General features: G+C 38.2%; 1 protein-coding gene across 8 annotated transcripts in view; it reads left to right on the forward strand.

Moving 5' to 3' along the window:
* Positions 1 to 19,179, forward strand: part of Lclat1 (lysocardiolipin acyltransferase 1) — a 197,263-nt gene that overhangs the window by 129,428 nt on the left and 48,656 nt on the right. The window lies entirely within an intron of this gene.

The raw sequence follows: 19,179 nt of genomic DNA on the forward strand, positions 1-19,179 counted from the left end.
AACAAACAAAAAAAGAACATTCAGCAGAGGTCATGTAGTTGTGAAATACTGAAGTAAGCCTTCTGGAAGAAGCTGAATTTCCCTTGGCATTAGAGACTGTATATGATCTGGCTAGGCTTGAAAAAACAAGAATGGCTTAGAATGAGTATAAGGAAAAGTGCAGAGTCATGCCAGTGTGGACCTGCACAGCGACCCAGGAAAAAAAATCAGCCTGAAGGAACTGAAGGTTTGTGTTTGTAGCCATTAGCATTAAACAACTTAACAGCCCAAATAGTCATAACTTTAGTTTGTCTCTTTCTACATCTAGTAACTGAAGCAAATCAGCTCATTTATTAAAACTAAATCATTGCATAGTTTCATTTAAGTTGTAGGCTTGAAATAATATTTGAAAATTTTGAGGGGGTGAGGGGGTAGGGTTTCACTATGTTATACAGGCTGGCCTTGAACTTGCTCATGTAGCACAGGCTGGCCTCACACTCAGCGATCCTCCTACCTCAGCCTCCTGAGTGCTGGGATTACAGGCGTGCACCACCATGCCTGGTAGATTTTTTTAAAATCTAAGGCAGTCTATGTTTTTATTCATATTTAGCTCACATGCATAAATTCTAAATATAAAGAAATGAAGGATGGAGTCTTTCCACTAATCTAGAAGATACAGAGCAAATTGCTAAAGAAAATGTAGATTTCCCCCTGGATTAGTGTACTTGAACAGAAGTCTTCACTGTGTTCAGGGAGAGAGAATTGCTTACCTAACACTTGATACACTATGTTTGGCTCTTTCATTTTTGTCCACAGTAGTTCTCATTTGCTCAGAGGAAGTTGAAAGCAAAAGGAATATACCAACTATAGACTGCTCAGTCTCTTAACACCTTTGTCAGACCATTTGAACTTCTTGGACTGTTTGCTCAGTTCACAGCTGCCTGCTGACAGACGAGCCTTCGTAGTGGCTTCTAGGGGCTTTGTGTAGTAGGGGACTAAAGATGGCCAGCAGAGGCTGCCATTCCGTGTGGCTCACACCGTTTATTTCACTCGGTGAACCTCTCCCAGGATTGCATTTCAGTTACCGTGCTTAATAGCCAGAACGTCGTAGGGGGCAGGGGAGAAAGGCAGACAGACAAACCATTGAAACATTGGGTGCATTGTAAATCGTGCACTCTGACCTTTCCATGTGGCCTTTTATTGCTGGAAACTATTTATGAAATACAATAAGACCTTTCCCTTATGTTAAAAAATGTGACTGTACAGTAGACCTTTGACATTTGCTAGAGTATTTTCTGAGACCTTTTCCATTTCCCCAGATTTACAAATATCTTTGTACATTAGCAGTTGACTGTTTGGAGGCCACTTGACAAGGAACAAATCTTTTATCTACTGATGGTGATAAATAAAATACAACAAAATCTAAATATGACTTGGATGCTGATCTGTGGGTAAGCATGTGGGTCTCCTAAATGACTTGGTGATCTATTTACCCCAAAACAGAAATTATTCAGATTTGCCTCAACAGAATTATATATGACTACATGTCAGAGTCAGCCTTCATGTTGACTCTTCAGGTGCCGCGCCTTAGATGGCATTTCTTTTCTTTGTGCATTAATTCCTCCCTTTCCCCACCAACAGAGCAAAAACTGTAAGCCACTCCTGAAGGCAGATCTTACGTTGTGCTCAGTGAGCAGTCATGATCGACTTAATGAAAGGGCATGGAAGCCCTACATTTGTACATAAAAGCACCAGCGAACATTCACAGGTATCTGCCATCTGGCAGGCATTGTGTTGTGCATGTGTTTGCTTATCTTGCCCAAACAGTGGAGTCGTCTGTGGAGTTTTTACAAACACCCATCCTCATGTACAAGGCCAGACTTGCTGAGTCTGCCTCATGATAGGCTTTGGGGCTCACAGTTGCCCCCTCAGCCCTTCCATTCCCTCCATTCGCGTAGGTGTCGCTTAGTTCTTCCATCTAAGCTAGCTGGAGTTTGCCTCTGCTGAGACTGGCTCTTTTAGGCAGCTTGTCCCAGGGTAATTAATATGGCTTCTGAGTAGGTGTAAGTTAAAGTCAGGTCTGTTTGATGCAGATCCTCTTGTTTTTTCCATTATAAGAACTTCACAGTTTTTCCCTTTTTTTTTTTGGTTTTTGGGTTTTTTTTCGATACCAGGAATCAAACTCATGACCTTGCGCTTGCCAGGGAGGCTCTGTGCCACTGAGCTAAATCCCCAGCCCCTGCTTTTCCCTTTCAAATGGTACAAAAATGTAGAGTCCTGCCCACAGCAAGATTTCTGTCAGATCTCTTTGGCTTTACTGTGAGTTTTGTTAAAGTGGGAAGATACATAAAGGGTTTCCCTTATTTTAACCTTGTTATTTTTTTAATCTTGCATGTATCAATTTTTCCTCTGTTTTTCTCATTCTTACAGCACACTTGGAAAACACACACTTATCTTAAAATATAATGCTAATTATGTAACATGATACAAATAGATTTTTTCTATAATAATTATTAAAACATTTACACCAGCATCTTAATTTTTACCCTTTACTTGTTTTATATTTTTGCTAAAGTTCAGACATTGAGACTATTAGTCCATTCTAATTGTGCTTCCATCTTTTTCTTCACTTGTTAGCCATTAAGTGTCAAGAAAAGCTTTGTGACTTGATTTTTCTCAACACTGATTCACTTGTTATAGAGACACTAGTATCTCTTTTAAATAATAAGTATTCTTTTCTATATTAAAAAGTAGAAACATTAACTAGAAAGAAAACAAGGGCACCCGTAGTTGTAACCAGTTGCTTCTCAGAAATATTGTACCCATTTTTTCATTCAGTCTTCTGTGTTTCCAACATGTAGATAAATAGCACACAAGATTAGAGTCGCATTATATTGTTTTGCAAAATATTTTACCTTAGTATAGTGTGAACGTTTACATATAACATGGTTGAGACTTTATAACATAGTTCCAACTTGTTGTTTAAATTTGACTAGTCAGAATTATCCTTGATGCAATGAGAGCCAAACTACTTGAATTAATTGACCGTTCCTGACTGTGCCTTTTGCTTTCTGAATTTTGCCTCAGGTTATGTCTGTCCAGGCTAAATCCTGTAATGCTTTGCTCTCTCTCTTGACCTCTAAATACTGTTATTCCTGTAAGAATCCTCTGAGAATCTTTTCGCAGTTTCCCGTTCCTCTCTAATGGGACTCTTACTGAGCACAGTAGACCTTTATTAATAGCTGCTTGAATACATTTTACCTTTCATTCCTGAAAGGACAGCAAAGGCCAGGTCACCTAGATCATTAGAGACAAAGATTTTATTTCTAAATCCAATGAACACATTTCCACTTTAATCTTCTTCCTTCTCTTAGAACATTTAGCACTGTTGATTCATCTTGATAAACGTTTTTCCTTTAGTTCATCGTATTCCCTCCTGCCTCTCTGGCCTCTTCCAGATGTCTCTGCAGGTTTTTTTTAGTTTGTTCCTCTTAAGGCTCTTCTAGCTTTCTTTGTTCTTTCATTCCACACATTCTTCCTGGGCCACATCATTTAGGTTGGTGGCTTAAAGAATCACCCATATATGTATATATTCAACCAAGTCTGAATCTAAGTGGAAAGCCTTTTTGTACTTCAGAGCTGTCTGTCCCCTTTGCTACTTGGAGGTTCCACAGACGCTTCAGCTTCAGCAGGTTTAAAATTTAACTCTGAATTCTTATTTTCTCTAAACTGCTTTTGGTCCTGTATGCCTGTGCCACGGTGAGGAGGAGGATGGTAACGATAATGGCTAACATCGTGTTTGTGTATTTCATGTGAGTTAGTTCATTCATTCACTCATTCTGGGAGGAGGTGTTACTGTCATCTCCATTTCAGGCATGAGGAAACTGAGATATGGAGAGGTTATAATTAGTCCAAGATTATCCGCCTTTTAAATGACATAAGTGGGAGTCTGGCTGCAGAGCCTTTGTCTCACCTCTGTGGTTCACTGAGGTGCTTAAGCCAGAAAACAGAGTCATTCTTGGTTGGCCCTTCTCTGCCACACTCCCATGCAGTGAAATCTTAAACAAGGCCTTCTGATTCTTCCTCGTAGATGTATCTCAATTTAATCCTTTCCTTTTTCACTGCCATCATGGTCTAAGCATCCCTTGACCTCTCTGAATTGCCATATCGCTGCTCAGCAGGCCTTCCTAGTTCTGGAATCATTTTATCAAATCCTGGGTTTCATAGCACTCCAAGGTTAAATGTCCTTTCTTTAAATGGCTTAGCAGCCCACTCTGGTCATCTGTCCCATCTCCCCAGTTGTATCATTCAACACTGGTGCAGCCTTACTGAACTGCTTGCCCTCGCAGAGGGCACAGTGCTTTCCGTCATCCTTCTGCATGGTTGCTCCAGCCCAGAAGTGGTGAACCATGGCACGCATGCCGCAGTCGGCTGTTTATTGTCATTGAGAGCGCCGAAAGGTTCGCCATCCTTCTCTAGCTCTTGAGCTCTCTGGCTCAGCAATGGTTGTTGCCTGAGATGCAACTTTTGGGAAGCCTTCCCAGCCATTCTTAGGCCTGATGATGTGTGTTCCCTATGTGAATGCTTTCCCTACTATACTTGCTGTATGTACAGGTTTTCCTACTGCATTATCATTCATGTAGTTGTCTGCTCTGTCCATTAACTCTCCGTTTCCTGATCATAAGAATCAAGTCTATTTTGTTAACTTTTATTCTTCAGCTTTCAGCAGAAAGACTGTCATAAAATAGATAACCCATCACAGTTCTTGAGTCAGTTAATTGGTCACTAATTTTATTCCGTATTATGTTCTAGTAAAGACTGAAAATGCAAAGTGGGATCATATCAAATTAAAAAGCTTTGCATAGCAAAGGAGACAACCAACACAGTGAAGAGACAGCCTCAGAACGGGAAAAAATTTTGCCTGTTATCCCTCAGACAGAGGACTAATATCTAAAATATATAAAAAGCTCAAAAAATGATCCCTCCCCATAAAAGACCTTTCAAGATGTGGGTAACTGAATTAAATGGACACTCCTTGAAAGATGAAGTACAAGTGGCCAATAAATACATAAAAAGGTGTTCAGCATCTCTGGCCATCAGAGAAATGCAAATTAAAACACTATTGAGCCTCTTTCTTACTCCAGAGAGAATGGCTAACATTAAGAAACCAAATAACAACATGCTGGAGATGCTGCAAGGAAATAGGAACACTTCTACCTTGCTGGTGGTAATATAAACTAGTACAGCCACCATGGAAATCAATATGGAGATTCCTCAAAAAAGTTAAAACTACGAATTCTATTCAAGCCAGCTGTTCCCCTTCTAGCTATCTTCCTGAAAGTTGAAGACATCATATCACAGCAGTATATGCATACCCTTGTTTATAGCAGCACATAATAGCTAGGTGTTGGAAGCAGCCTGTATATCCATCAGCAGATGAATGGACAAAGAAAAGGTGCAATTATATATAACGGAGTACTACTCTGCCATAAAAGAGAAACGTGAGTCACTTACTAGAAAATAGATGTACCTTAAGACCATAATGTTAAGTGAAATAAATCAGACAAGCGTAAATATCCCATGCTTTCTATTACATGAGAAAATATAAATAAAGGGACAAATAAAAGCTCAATAACAGGAAGTAGGGAGAGGGAGCTTTTGCAAAGGGAAGGGGACCAAGAGATGGAGGAAAGCGGAGAGAAGAGGGGATGGGATGAGGAAGGAATCAAGATGTGTTATCTCCTTGTGTCAACTCCCTGCAAGGAATGTAACCACGAGATACTACACACATGTACTAATAAATTGTTTTAAAACATTTAAAGTGGCAAATATTAAGTATGTATAATGATAGCAGCAACAAAATGTAAAGAAATCAAGGTTAAAGGAAAATAAGGATAAATTTTTTTTAAATGAATGGAAGTTAGCATACAAATTATGTATTATAGATTCTATGTTCCTATAAAATATGAATCTAAAAGTTGGCGGAGCTTTTGGCACCTTCTGCAGAGGGAAGCTGAATGGCATGGTTAAGAAGGTCCATTAGGTTAAAGCAAACCCTGTGCTCAGGGGAGGCGTTTCTGAGAGACCTGTGAATATCTCTCATAGTTCTTTACAAAGGGAACATTGTACTTTGTGGTGACCATGATCTTCTACAACATATTTAAGTTAAATACAACAGCCCCTGTCCCCCTTAAAAATCTCACTGTGTATTCCAGGCCAGCCTTGGACTTGTTTGCTGTGCAGCTGGCCTCAGTCGTCCTGCTTCAGTCTCCCGACTGTGGGGTTACAAGCATGCAGCACCGTGCCCATCTTGCACAACATTTTCAGGGCCATTTGCATGGCCTCTTGGTGTTTGCCTGTATTGGCTGATGGTCCAATGGGAAATAGCAGTGGCATAAGTAGTCAAAACAGTGGAACTCTATGGATTTAGGGTATCTGGTGTCTAATGGTTATGGGCCGATTGTGTGTCTTTCAAACATGCTCCATAAATCATATTTCACTCATTGTGATGTTTTAGTCTTCAGTCTTTGAATATTCTTTGTGAAGTGCCTGTTCTACATATATTTTATATCATAAACTAAGTGCAGAGTTAAAAGCTTTTTTCAGTATTTAGAACTGGGAATAGGAGTCTCTTAGAGAAGCTAAAGAACCTAATGAAATTTCATTCATAAATTAAAGGCCACCTTGCCTCTGCACTGAGGTTGGCCAGTGTGTTGCTCAGAAAAATTTGGGATATATGTGTTTTTGGTCTACTCTGTTTTGTTGTAGGATTGTTTGCATTTGTAACAACATAGTGGCTTGCATATAGTAAGTGAGTCATTGCTCAAAGAAAGATCCTGGTCTGTGTGGTCTTTTTCATTGTTTGTCCTGTGACACCATCCCTCTTCTCTTTTCACCCATGTGGGACGTGCTTTTCTCATGCTATTCCTTCGTTTAAACTGTCCCCAGCCATGTGTCTAGCTCCTTTTGGTCCCCCAGACAGTTGAAGGCTCTCTCACTTCTGTCTCTTGACTTCCATAGGTTCCTGGGGTTTCCTCTTCCTGCTGTCAGCATATTCTGCATTTGTCATAATTACTTTTTGCTGCTTTTGTACTATGAGCTCTTTTCAGATACTGTGTCTTCTTTATTATTAGAGCTGAGACCCTAATGTAGTGTCAGGAATATTATAGGTGCTCAATAAATTTATAGTTTTTGTGAAAATGTTCACAGATGAGCTATTTTTAGCATCTCTCACACATACACCTAATTAGTAGTGCCAACTGCCACCTTCACTGTAGGTATTTTTTTTGGTACCAGAAATCGAACTTAGGACTTTGCACTTGCCAGGCAGGTGCTTGTGCCACTGAGCTATCTCCCTGGTCCAGGGCAGGTATTACTAATTCTTGTGAGATCTCTTTATTGCAACAGAGGTGAGATTTGTGACAGTAGCAGGGGACCACCTGAGGATGATGATAATAACTATCTGTAGACAAATTTCCTCTTTCTTTCAACTAGCAAAGGATAAAAGAGTGACTTTTTTTCTGTTTTAGATGCTGTATTCTACCAGATGAGAAATACAGAAACTTGGATGAATAAAATCTTGGCATTTTATCATATAAAAATTAAAGTGTACATGAGGTTCTTAATATTTTTGTGGAATATTAGTATTTTACTCAATGAGTTTCAGATTCTGAGATGTTGTTACAGAGGCAGTATTGTAGCTTTGGACCACTCTGTATCTCTTCGACTCTTGTGGGAAAAAATTGTGTCTTGGAGTTACAGACTTTTTCTAATATGAACCAGCTATAATATGCCTGCCATTGTAAAAGCTATATGTAGATTATAATGACTACATGTCATTAATAGAAAAATTCTCAAACTGTATGTCCTGTTACTAGAGGATTATCATTTTTATAGAGGAGTGAAAAGCTATATACTTGTAATTTACTCATTCAAAAGGCTTGTTTGTACCTAAACATTGGTGTCCTGTCATAACATTTAAATTATTTTCTTAGAAGTAGCACCTTGAGCATTGATAACTGTGACATTTTAAAAATCTTTATTTTAAAATTTAGAATTTTGGAAGAAGCTTCTGTAAGTAAACCGTGTAAAATTGTCTTTGAGTGCTAACTGCTGTGGTCTCTGCACTGAACATACAGAATATTGTTACATATGATGAAGTCTCTCTCTGTTTCCCTCTGAATGCAGAACAATACTGTGTCATAGTGGGAACTCACTGTATGACCAATGCCCGCTAAATGTTTGTGTCCTAGAGGGCTGGGGATTTAGCTCAGTGGCAAAGCGTCTGCCTGGCAAGCGCAAGGTCGTGAGTTCGGTTCCCGGTACCGGAGAAAAATCAAAAAAAAAAAAAAAAGTTTGTGTCCTAGAATATTGTTCGAAACAAAGTATTTGAGAGGATTTCATGTGAGTATACAAAATGTATGTAACAATATACTTCAGCTTCCTGTTCATATGAAAATCAAAAACTTATTCTCAGCGAAGGTTTAGGCCTAAATCTAAACACTATGACCCTTTGAGTCCAGAAATTCATCTTAACAGGAACATATGTTTGCATTTTGGTTTTCTAGTGTATAATTTTATTGTGAATGTATTGTATTTCTTTTTTGGAGTTGTCCAAAAAAGGTTTATGTTTTCTCTTCTTTATTCTTGACATGTGTGTCCCTTTCATTACTGAGAAAGGTTGTGCCTTTTCTCTTTTAGCTTTGTAGATTTTCTTCTTTTATTCTTTCTGAAATTTTCCAGATAAGGTCTTTTCTTGCATTTAAAAAAAAAAAAATCAATTGATGTTTGAGTATTGCAAAGTCACATTAAGACAATACCACATCTTTCTGGGATGTGTGTGTGTGCATGTGTGTGCACATACAATCCAAATTTACATGCCTTTACTCTTTAAAAAAGAATTCTGATAAGAAAATAGTTCCAGAAGAACAAGAAAGTAAATATAGAGATTATTTACTTATTAATGTTGACATTTGGGGCTGATTGGTTCTGTCAGTATGTTTTCTACCTTTTATTTTACTTACATTATTATATTTTTATGTAAGATACAAAAGTACTTGTGTATCATATAAAGGTATATAGGCTCTCTACGTTTACTATGTAACCACTAAAAACACTCGGACCCGCTATGTTGTAGCATCTGGACTCACCAAACTGCTCCTCGTGCAGTTACTGTAGACTGACTCCTCAGTTCTACACACAGTGTGAGACGTTGAAAGCACATCGGTAAGCACATCATTCAGCTCCCTTCAGCAGTGAAGTTATTTAGGAGAGTAAAGCATGTGTGTCACAGTGGCTTTCATCCCTCCACACACACGAGCATTAGGTCTACCCATGAAGTCAGTCCAAGGATTATCATATTTGTATGTTTACTGACTTTGAGAATCTGTCAAAACTTCATTTTTTTTGTTTTTGTTTTTGTTTTTAGAAATGCATATTTTAATGTGCTTCATTTTGCGGTAATTCGTAACTTTGTCCAAAAAGTTTCACTATGGCTCACTCATCTCTTTAAACAAGGAATAGTAATTAGAAGCAAAATTAAAATAAGAAAACCACTAATTTACAAAATTTTAATCAATCTTTGTTTTAAAAGTGTGTACCTTTTCCAATTATAGGCTTGTTTGATTATAATGAACAGTGTGTTGGATTCTTTTATTCTGATAATATACTTGAAAAAAATAGCTGCCTTAAATCTCTTGACAGCAAGCTTCGTGATTGTACTGTTCCTTTTTTTTCTTTTTTTCATCATTACCGATTTATTTCAGCTGTTTATGTTACATGCCTAATTATGATGGCCAGGATGCTTTTCTCTGACAAGTATCTCAGCACTGTTGAGTAAATATTTATATGTGATGTTTCATTGTTATTTAACATTTTAAAGTAATCTACAGTACATGGGTCTTTGTGGACTTTTCAACAACTAGTCTTTGGCAGTGTGATGGTGCCACACAATTTCTTCAACACTAAATGTGAGAAATTTGTGTGGAGAGTTTTTTTATCTGCAGATTAACAATCATTTTCTTTAAGGGGATAGGACTTCAGAAACTCTTAATTCTTTGGCTTAATTTTGCATTATATGCAGTCAGAAAGTAGTTTGGTATCCTATCTAGAAACTGACAGAATTTTTGAGGTTCTATGAAAGTTTCAGAATCCTACATTCAGTTTATTTATGACTTGTATCTTCCCTTTTTCCTCATAGAATTTTATATAACCTTTAGCAAGATGAAAATAAGTGAAATGTGGCCCATAGAACCAAAGTCAAGTAATAAAGTATGTGTAGATGGACTTGGAGGGAAGGCCTGTTATTATCCAAGCTAAGGAAAGCTTTAGTGAAACATAAACCTTAGCGCTGACCCTAGAAGTCAAGGCACAAAGGGCCTCCTGTATTTTTCCCACTGCATTAAGTTCTTGGTGATTTACAATGGCATTTCTAGGCATAGTTACTATTCTTCTTGGGTAGATCTATTAATAGCACTCCTCAAAGCTGGATAACAAACTGTTCCTACTTTTGCAGACCATTCTTCTTAGATGCTGTTATTATAAAATCTACCACCCTGACCACAATACACTTCCTTCCATGCAGGAGAAGAACTTCATACTCTTCCTGGTGTGAGTACATGGAAATTACCTGTCATCTGTAATACCTAGAAAGGAAGGGAACACTCTTTTCTGACTCATAAGATTGTTCTTTTAAAGTCATGTGTATTGAGTATATATAAACATTCTGAAGGAAATGTGTTTGTTATAAATACATATAATCTGAATTTTAAGTAAGGCCTTTGTCTTACAGTTGATATATTATCAAGGAAGACTGGTGATAGCCTTAGAAAAGTTTATAATGAACCCAACTCTGTGCACACATTTGTAAAGTAAATGCGTCCAGTTCTAATCCAGTGCTACAGGAATGATATGTAAGTACCGTACGCAGAAAGCGTATGGTTGTTAGCAACACAGTGAGAGAGAGAATTTAGGAAACTGGTCTTTGAGTTAGTTCCTGAGAAGTGGTAGAATTTGAATTGGGAATGAAGTTTAAAGAGAACAGTTAGGGTTAAATAACTTGCAGTTGATGCTGCCCTATTAGAGCCCAGAGTTCATCTTATTAATCATCAAGAGCTAAGGTAGAAATGTAGTCTTGGTTGTCATGAAATCTGACTTCTAACGAAGTAGAAAATGAAAGGAATCAGAAATAGTTGGAGTTATGAAGGTGGATGACTTTATAAATACTATTAAGACTGGTAAGTAAATTGTTCCCTTCTTAGTATTCTATGAGTATTATTTTCCTAGGTGGTTTACTACTTGTTCTCAGATAAAATAAGATCTCTGCTTTGTCCTCATCCCAGTCATCCCAAAATAGTGTCTTGTTCTCAGATTCCTGTATTAATTATGTTCAGTTTTTAAAGGGAGACTCAGTAGAAGTAATTATACCTCATGTTTTTTACATCTTTTTGAATCACAAGTGAGGTTATTTACAAACTGTATGATATCATATAGTAGGAATAGAGGATGATTCATCCTGCTAACAAAGATGTTTCCTTGGAAAGAATCACTAAAGTAATCTCACATTGATGTCTTTACAAATGGTTTTCACAGTTAGGAAAGTTTATCTTTTCTGTATATGGCTGTAAATGGTCATAATCTTTTATATCTACAAATATGGATTTGACCGAATCAATCTTTCTCAGCTATAATTGGCCAGTTTGCCAGATTGGGTTGATATGGCAAGCAAGTTCAATGAGAAAGGCATTCACAAGAAAACTGAAAAGGAAGGATTGAATAAAGCTTTATTAAGCCAGCTGATGGACAGTCTCTAACCAGGAGCCAGAGAAGATGTCCATGCCAGTCTGGGTCTCAACTTTGGTTTAAGTACATTTTAGGTTTCCATAGTAACCATTACCTCATTTTTGGGAATCTTACAAGAATGTCACACAATTATCACAAAGTTTACTTCTCCCAGAAGCTTTTGGACAGCTGGATTCCAGATGACCATTGCAATTTAACTTTTAGCCTACTTCCCAATTTGTCTGTTCTGTTCTGTTCCCATTTTATGACTCTGTTCTCCTTTAAGTGGGTTGATAATTAACCAAAGGGGCTGGGGTGAATAGTGGGGTCAGCTACAGCCTAAGTGAACTTAAGTGACTTCTTTTAATGTGGAATTAAAAAAAGAAAATGGAGTCTCTTTTGCCCTGTCAAGGTATTTACAGACCTTAATGAGTTAATATTCTGTAAAACATCAGCATTTTTCTGGACTCTAGAAACCAGTCACATCATTGGACATAAAATCTGTGAAGAAATTTTTGGGTACTCATTTTTGGTATCCTTAGAGAATAGTTTTATAGGAATGGGCATGACAGAAGCCACATTTGGGTCAAGACTGATGTGAATGGAGACAGTTTTGATGACACAGAGTTTGCAGATAAAGAAGAGGAAAAAGCTCAAATAGTGAGCAGAAGGGAAAGCCACATCACGGATGAACAGGGGAGTAGAGTGTTTTTAAAGACTGAGAATATTCAGTAGAAGAAAACTGAAGGTAAGAAGAATGATGGAGCTATTTTCTGAAAAGTCAGAAAAGGCTAGGAATAGAAATAAAATTAAGAGGATTACTTATTTTCTAAGGAAGAAGGCAAGTTTGACCCTGAGGATGTGTTCTGGTTCTGGTGGGAAGAAAAAAGGGCTGCTCTGTGGAAGGCTCTGTAAGAGTTTGAGTAATCTGAAAATGATGGGGGAATAGATGGATGAAGGGGATGATTAATGAGAGTTTGGAACAATTTTTATGGAAAAGTGTTTTTTAAAACAGGGTCTTGTGTAGTTAAAATTGGCCTTGAACTCACAGTGGAGCCTAGGCTGGCCTTGAACTTGCTCGGTCCTCCTTCCTCAGCTTCCCAGGTGCTGGAATTACACCCTGCCCGGCTACATGCTCCTTTATGCCCAACTAACAGTCAGTTGTTCAGCTAAGAGTGCTATCAGTCTGCTTTCAGTCTTGTACAACAACCAAGTGGCTCTTAAGATAGGGAAAGAAACTTTGGAGAAAGGGAAAGGCATCTGGTGGAGGGAAAGGAAGTGAGAAATGATCAAGATACAATCTGTGTGTGTTGTACTAATTCACCAAAACATATGTAATACTATATAACACAAACATATACTAATAAAAAATAAATTTTAAAAGAGTCACATCATTTGCAAGTATAATGTATCTTCTTTACTAAATTATAGGTTTCTTTGGGGAAGAATCATGGGTCTGTCTGTGTGTTTTTCCTCCTTCCACCCTCAACCCCTCACCACCCCAACCAACCCTGCCTAGATCAGCTAAATTGTTCAATAAATAATGGAAGGAACAAACCTAGTACAACCATTATGGAAACCAGGATGGAGACTGCTCAGAAAACTAAAACTAGAAATTCCATTCAACCCAGCTATTCCCCTTCTAAGAATCTTCCCAAATGAGGTAGAGACATTATATTACATTCGTACCTGCATACTCGTTTATAGCAGGATAATTCATAATAACTAAATCTTGGAAGTGGCCTATATGCTTATCAGCTGGTGGTGAATGGATAAAGAAAATGTGCTATTTACATACAGCAGAATACTACTCTGTCATAAAGAACGATAAACTTGAGTCATTTGTAGGAAATGCATGCACCTTGAGACCATAATGTTAAATGAAATAAATCAGATATACAAGCTTAAAATATCACATGCATCCTCTTATGTGAAATACACAAAATATAAATAAAAAGCAAAATAAAACTCCATAGGAAATAGGGACATAGGTCTTTTCCAAACAGAGCAAGGGGGCGGGGGGAAAAAGATGGAGGGAGGAAAGGGGGAGGGGATGAAAGGAAATTGAGATGTGTTATGTACATGTACCAACTCTCCATGCGGAATGTAATCATTAGATGCTACAAACACATACTAGTACAAAAAATTTAAAAAGAAAACCCATTACAGTGTACAACCAAGGTTTATAAGGGAGCAGTAGGCCTTTATAGGAAAGTAAGGTTTTTCAGAATTCTTAGAAAATTATTTTATACATGTTATAGCTTATCTCTAGATGTCCCCCCAAAGCTTTGTGCATGCTCACAGGTGGAGCTTTTTGGAAGTGAAGAGGCCTAGAGTTTATGAATGTGGACTAAGGGTGTGTGATTACTAAATTAGTTTACTGATTGGTTTAGCGTAGTTCTGGGTATGAATAATGGAAAACACCACCCTATGTGTGGCACCAACCAGTTGAATTGTAGCTTGGGAGAATATAAAGGGAAAGATGGAAGGCAGGCTCACTGCCTTCTTGCCTGCCCTGCCATGGACTGCTTGTCCCCTGCAGTGCCCCTCTGCCATGCCACTCTACTGTGGAGTCTGGAACCTCTACAGACCGAGCTAAAATAAACCCTCCTTTAATTTTGGGTGTTGTGAATTTTGCCTCAGCAATGAGTAAATAACTAGGACAATACAGACATAGATAACTTGCTTTTCACAGTAGATTGAAATATATTTGTAGATGATTAGCCTATGTTAGTGGCTCCAAAATATTTAGTGTTTAGCTTATTTAAATGATTTTAACCATTAAAGCCCACTCCAAGCAAAATCACTGTTGTGTATTACTTTGCTTATTATATAACTTTTACTTTAGCTTAACCTTTACCTTAGCTTTTCTAATATTAGTAAACTAATGCCATAATTTACCATAAACTCAAAGATGACTTTTTAAATTTCTTCCTCTTAGATTTCCTTTTAAAATTTCTTTTAGTTTGTTTCTTACTCGGTGACTCATTGTGCTTTGTTAAAGGAACTTTGTGTCCCTACTTCAGCATCTTTCACTCTTGCCTTACAAGGTTTGGCTGAGAGAAGAAAACTCAGGATGAAAACAGCAAAGAGGCAGCAATTATAGAAAGTAGGAACGCTGGGTGTCACAAAGTATGATGGAGAGTGCCTGAGAAATCTTAACTTTATGCAGCCTTGTGTCCATTGGCAAGTAGCTCATAGCATTTCCATAAATTGAAGCAGATTGCTGTTCTCTTATAAAGGTCATCCTCTTCTATGACTTTAGAGTTTTTAATAATTCAGATATTTGTATTCTGCTCACCATGTTTCTTTCCTGTGAACCAGTTTATTTTACCTTATACTCAGCTCTGATATTTTTACCAAGAATTTTGGTGTGTACAAATTTAAGATGTGCTGAATTAGCCAATAGATACAGCTGGCTTTTTATTGGATATTCATTAAAAGAATGTTGTTTTAGTTTATGGTCAAAATAAAATTCAATATTTAGATCTTAAATTTCTGTAAATTTCTACATTCATTTGAAGAGTGAAACCAGAAGTTTCTCAGACAATTTTAATGCTCTTTTGCCATTTTGGATATGGAGATACAGCTAGTAGTTATAAAACCAGTTTCCATTTCTGTGAACTCCAAGATCTTATGCTTCCTGTTTCCATTGATACGCCATCCAAAAATAGTCCTCTGAATTACCACAATTGCAGTCTTAGCCTCTGGCCACATTGTCCTTATCACAAGCCTAAGGAGCGTGTAGTGGGACTGTTTCCTTCTTGTCTCAGTAGTACTGGTCCATCCACTTGTGTCTAGGTTTTACCAACTTAATCACCACTTCATTCTCTGGCAAAATATTGCTAAAGTCTTATATTCTGACCTTGGGATGGTGATCAGAGCAGATAAAACTTTCAACTTCAGGTCTGTCTGCTGAAATTTTCCAAATAGGCCAATATATTAGCACATGAAGTTGATAAAATGTGGAGAAAAGAGGAGAAGCGGTGTTGACAGGCCAGAAATTTTGCCATCATTTTGTTGTAATTTTTGCTGAAACTATTAAGAGCCTAGAAAATCCCAGTGGGTTGAAACCTAAGTGATGGGCTACATACAGGATTTTAGCTTTGTGTTGGTTTGTTTTTTTCTGCTGAACTTACTTAGTAGGAATATTTAGAATGGGCAAGAAAATGAAAAAAAGGCCCATTTCTTCAGTGAAGCTTTCTCTAAACTTGCTAGAAATAATCTGCCATTCTAATGAATTTCTGCAGCAGCTCCTATAGTTCCGCTAAGACTCTCAGTTTGTGTTGTGGTTGTGTCCATGAGTTCCTCTTTGCTACATGGTGAACCTATTTGCTGCCTTGCTCGTGATTCCTGTTTTTCTTGTGTTCACGACACACAGCCAAAACAACTTCGTTGTGGCTGCTCTTGTTCCCGTCCATTCTGGCTGGCTGGCTGACAATTAGAATGACTTTAGTATCAAGAAGGGCTTCATGGTGACTTTAATTCACATAAAAAACTGAAAGAGTAAATAAAATCCAAAAGGTACAATAGATATTGTGAAAGGGAAAGAAACTGCTAGGGAAAGGATAAAAGAAAGAAGAGGGGAAACACACACACACACACACACACACACACAAACACAAGATAGAATAATTGTACGACTAATTTCTATTGGTTTATTGAAAGGAACAGTTAATGCTTAATCTTCTGACCAATTCTGCATGCTTATATCTGGTAATCTGAACAAATACTTTGAAGATAACAGCATGCACTATTAACAACCATTGTTGATTTCCTATCACCTTGTTTTGAAATTCTGTATTGTTTTTAATTTTTTTATTTTCTTTAAAATATAGATATATATATATATGTGGTACATATAGATGTCACAGTCTTAAATAAGGTAAAGATTTTACCACGTTGTATAGTATATATAGCTTGATGGCAGGGTCATACTATGGAAGGTCCTTTCTTGCTGTAATTCTTTCTAGCTCATTGTATATATATAATTGGAGTGTGTCTTCTAAGCAGCAGAATTTGGTTACAGTTGCTGATGCAGCTCAGGAAAGGAATTTTCCATAATGATCATTAGCTCAACTTTTACCATTTTAAGAGTATCAGATCTTTGTAATGATAAAATCCACAAGAACCATTGCTATCCTAATAAGGAGCCACTATTATCATACATGAGTAAAAATCAAGTTTTACATAGAGTGATTTTGTATTAGCCACGTGATAAGCCCTATAAGGTAAATATGGGATAAATAAGAAATAATCATCAGGGTGACAGACATTTTTCAAACAACTCCATCTGTGTTAACCATCATCTTATCTATCTTGTTGTCTTCATTAAAACAACCCACCAGGCATATTGGTGCATGCCCATAATTCCAACCCTAGGAGGCTGAGGCAGGAGGATTGCTGAAAGTTCGAGGCCAGCCTGGGCTACACAGTGAGTTCAAAGACAGCCTGAACTATACACAGAGACCTTTTCTCAAAACAACAATAACAACAAAGTAATCTCCAGGCCCCACACTTCTTCCCTGCTGCACTCACAAGTGAAAGCTGTTCACTTTCTCATATCTCACCTGCCTTCACTCACCTCTGATTTACTGTCTTAGAGTTTAAAAAAGAAAAACCCCTGATTTTTCCTATTAGCCATTTGCCATCCAAATACAGCAGTCTTTACTCCTTCAGATATCAGTCAACCCTTCACTACATCCTCTGCCTGTGATTTCATTTCACCGGAGCGGGAAGACTGGGCAGCTGGCTCTGTCTTCTATTCCATCCTGCCCTGGCCATCTTCTTCCAGCCTGGTTTCTTGATCTCTTCATTACCCATACCACTTCATGCTTTGGATATTGCTCTCTGGAAGTGCTCTACCTATTAAACATTGAATTGAAATGTCTCACACCCGACCAGTGTGTTATATTCCCACCTGTGTCAGTGTTACTTCCCTTATGGCTGTTCTTCTCTTGCATGAAGATTTTTCTTCCCTTAATGCCCTTGTGTATTTTCCTATTCCATCACCACGTTCCCGTGTTCATATTTTTCTCTCATTCCACCTATGCTCTGTGGTCCACTGATTGTACCAGCTCTCGCCAGTGTCCTCCACACCTTAGCCCTCTTACCCTGGCGTGGCACACGCCTGTCAGAGGAGCAGTCCTGGCTCTTGTCAGCTGCCTGCCTTCTTTACACCTGCACGACTTCAGGCTCTGCTAGAGAACATCTCCCAGCCGTGCTCGTTACTGCCAGAGTAAATTCTTGGTTGCTGTGTTAGTATTCTAGGACCACTGTAACAAGTTACCACAGACTGTTTTGCTCAAAGCAACAGAAATTTACTGTGTCACAATCTGGGAGCTAAATGCCAGGGACCCACAGGGCTGTGCTCCCTCTGGAGGCTTTAAGGAAGAATTCATTTTTGCTGCTTCTGACTTCAGTTCTGATGATTGCCAGCAATCTTCGGCACTCTGACTTGTGAGGGCAGGACTCAAGTGCTTCCCTGCATCTCAGTCTGGCCTTCTGCCCTGTGTCTCTCCTTTTGATTAAGATTACCACGTATACTGGGTTTAAGGCCCACCTCATCATTACTTTATTAATTATATCACAGACAACCTATTTCCAAATAAATTCATGTCCTAAGGTTGCAGCAGGGATGAATTTTGGGGTGTCACCATTCAACCCAGTACAGCTGTCCATTTCAACGGTATCATCATTGCTGGTTGATCATTTTACTGTTTCTCTAGTCAACTTTCCCATTTCTACAGTAGAATGGGAATATTAAGTCTCCCTTGCCGATCTTCAACACTCCCTCCTGCATATATGTCATTAATGTATGTTTAAGCACTTGCTAATGGTCCTTTACCACATTTAATGTTCAAATGTCTTTAGTCCTTAGAGGACAAAAAAAAAAGGAAAACCACCAAAAACTATACACCTACGTGGTACTTTTTTAAAATTAAGTTTATTGGTCATTTTAGACATAATGATTACATTATAGGGAATATATAACTGTACATGATACAACTTGATTCTTTTTTCCTATCTCTCTCCCCTCCCTTCCACCCCTTTTCCCCTTGTTATTCACAAAAGCTTTGTTTCCATTTTTTCCTTCTTACATGGCACTTTTTTAACGCCATGTCCCACCTACCCCTACTCTAGCTTCCGTTGTACATCTTCTCTTCAGACCCGAGCTTCCTGGAAGAACTGTCAGTTTTGTCCACTGTATCCTTATCCTCTCATAACTCTGCAACCCTGTGATCAGTCTTCTGTCTTTTAGACTCTCCTAAGCCTGAACAGTCAAGTGACGCTCAGCTGTAAACTCCAGACCTTGTGCCTCCTTATCTCCCATTAACACTTGGCCTGGATGGACACTGCCTCACCCTGGTCACATTCTCTGCCCTCGGAGATGTTTGGGAGACTTGATAAAGAGAATAAAGG

This window comes from Chinchilla lanigera, unplaced genomic scaffold (genome assembly GCF_000276665.1).
Source record: "Chinchilla lanigera isolate Chin_1 unplaced genomic scaffold, ChiLan1.0 scaffold00068, whole genome shotgun sequence".
Taxonomy (NCBI): domain Eukaryota; kingdom Metazoa; phylum Chordata; class Mammalia; order Rodentia; family Chinchillidae; genus Chinchilla; species Chinchilla lanigera.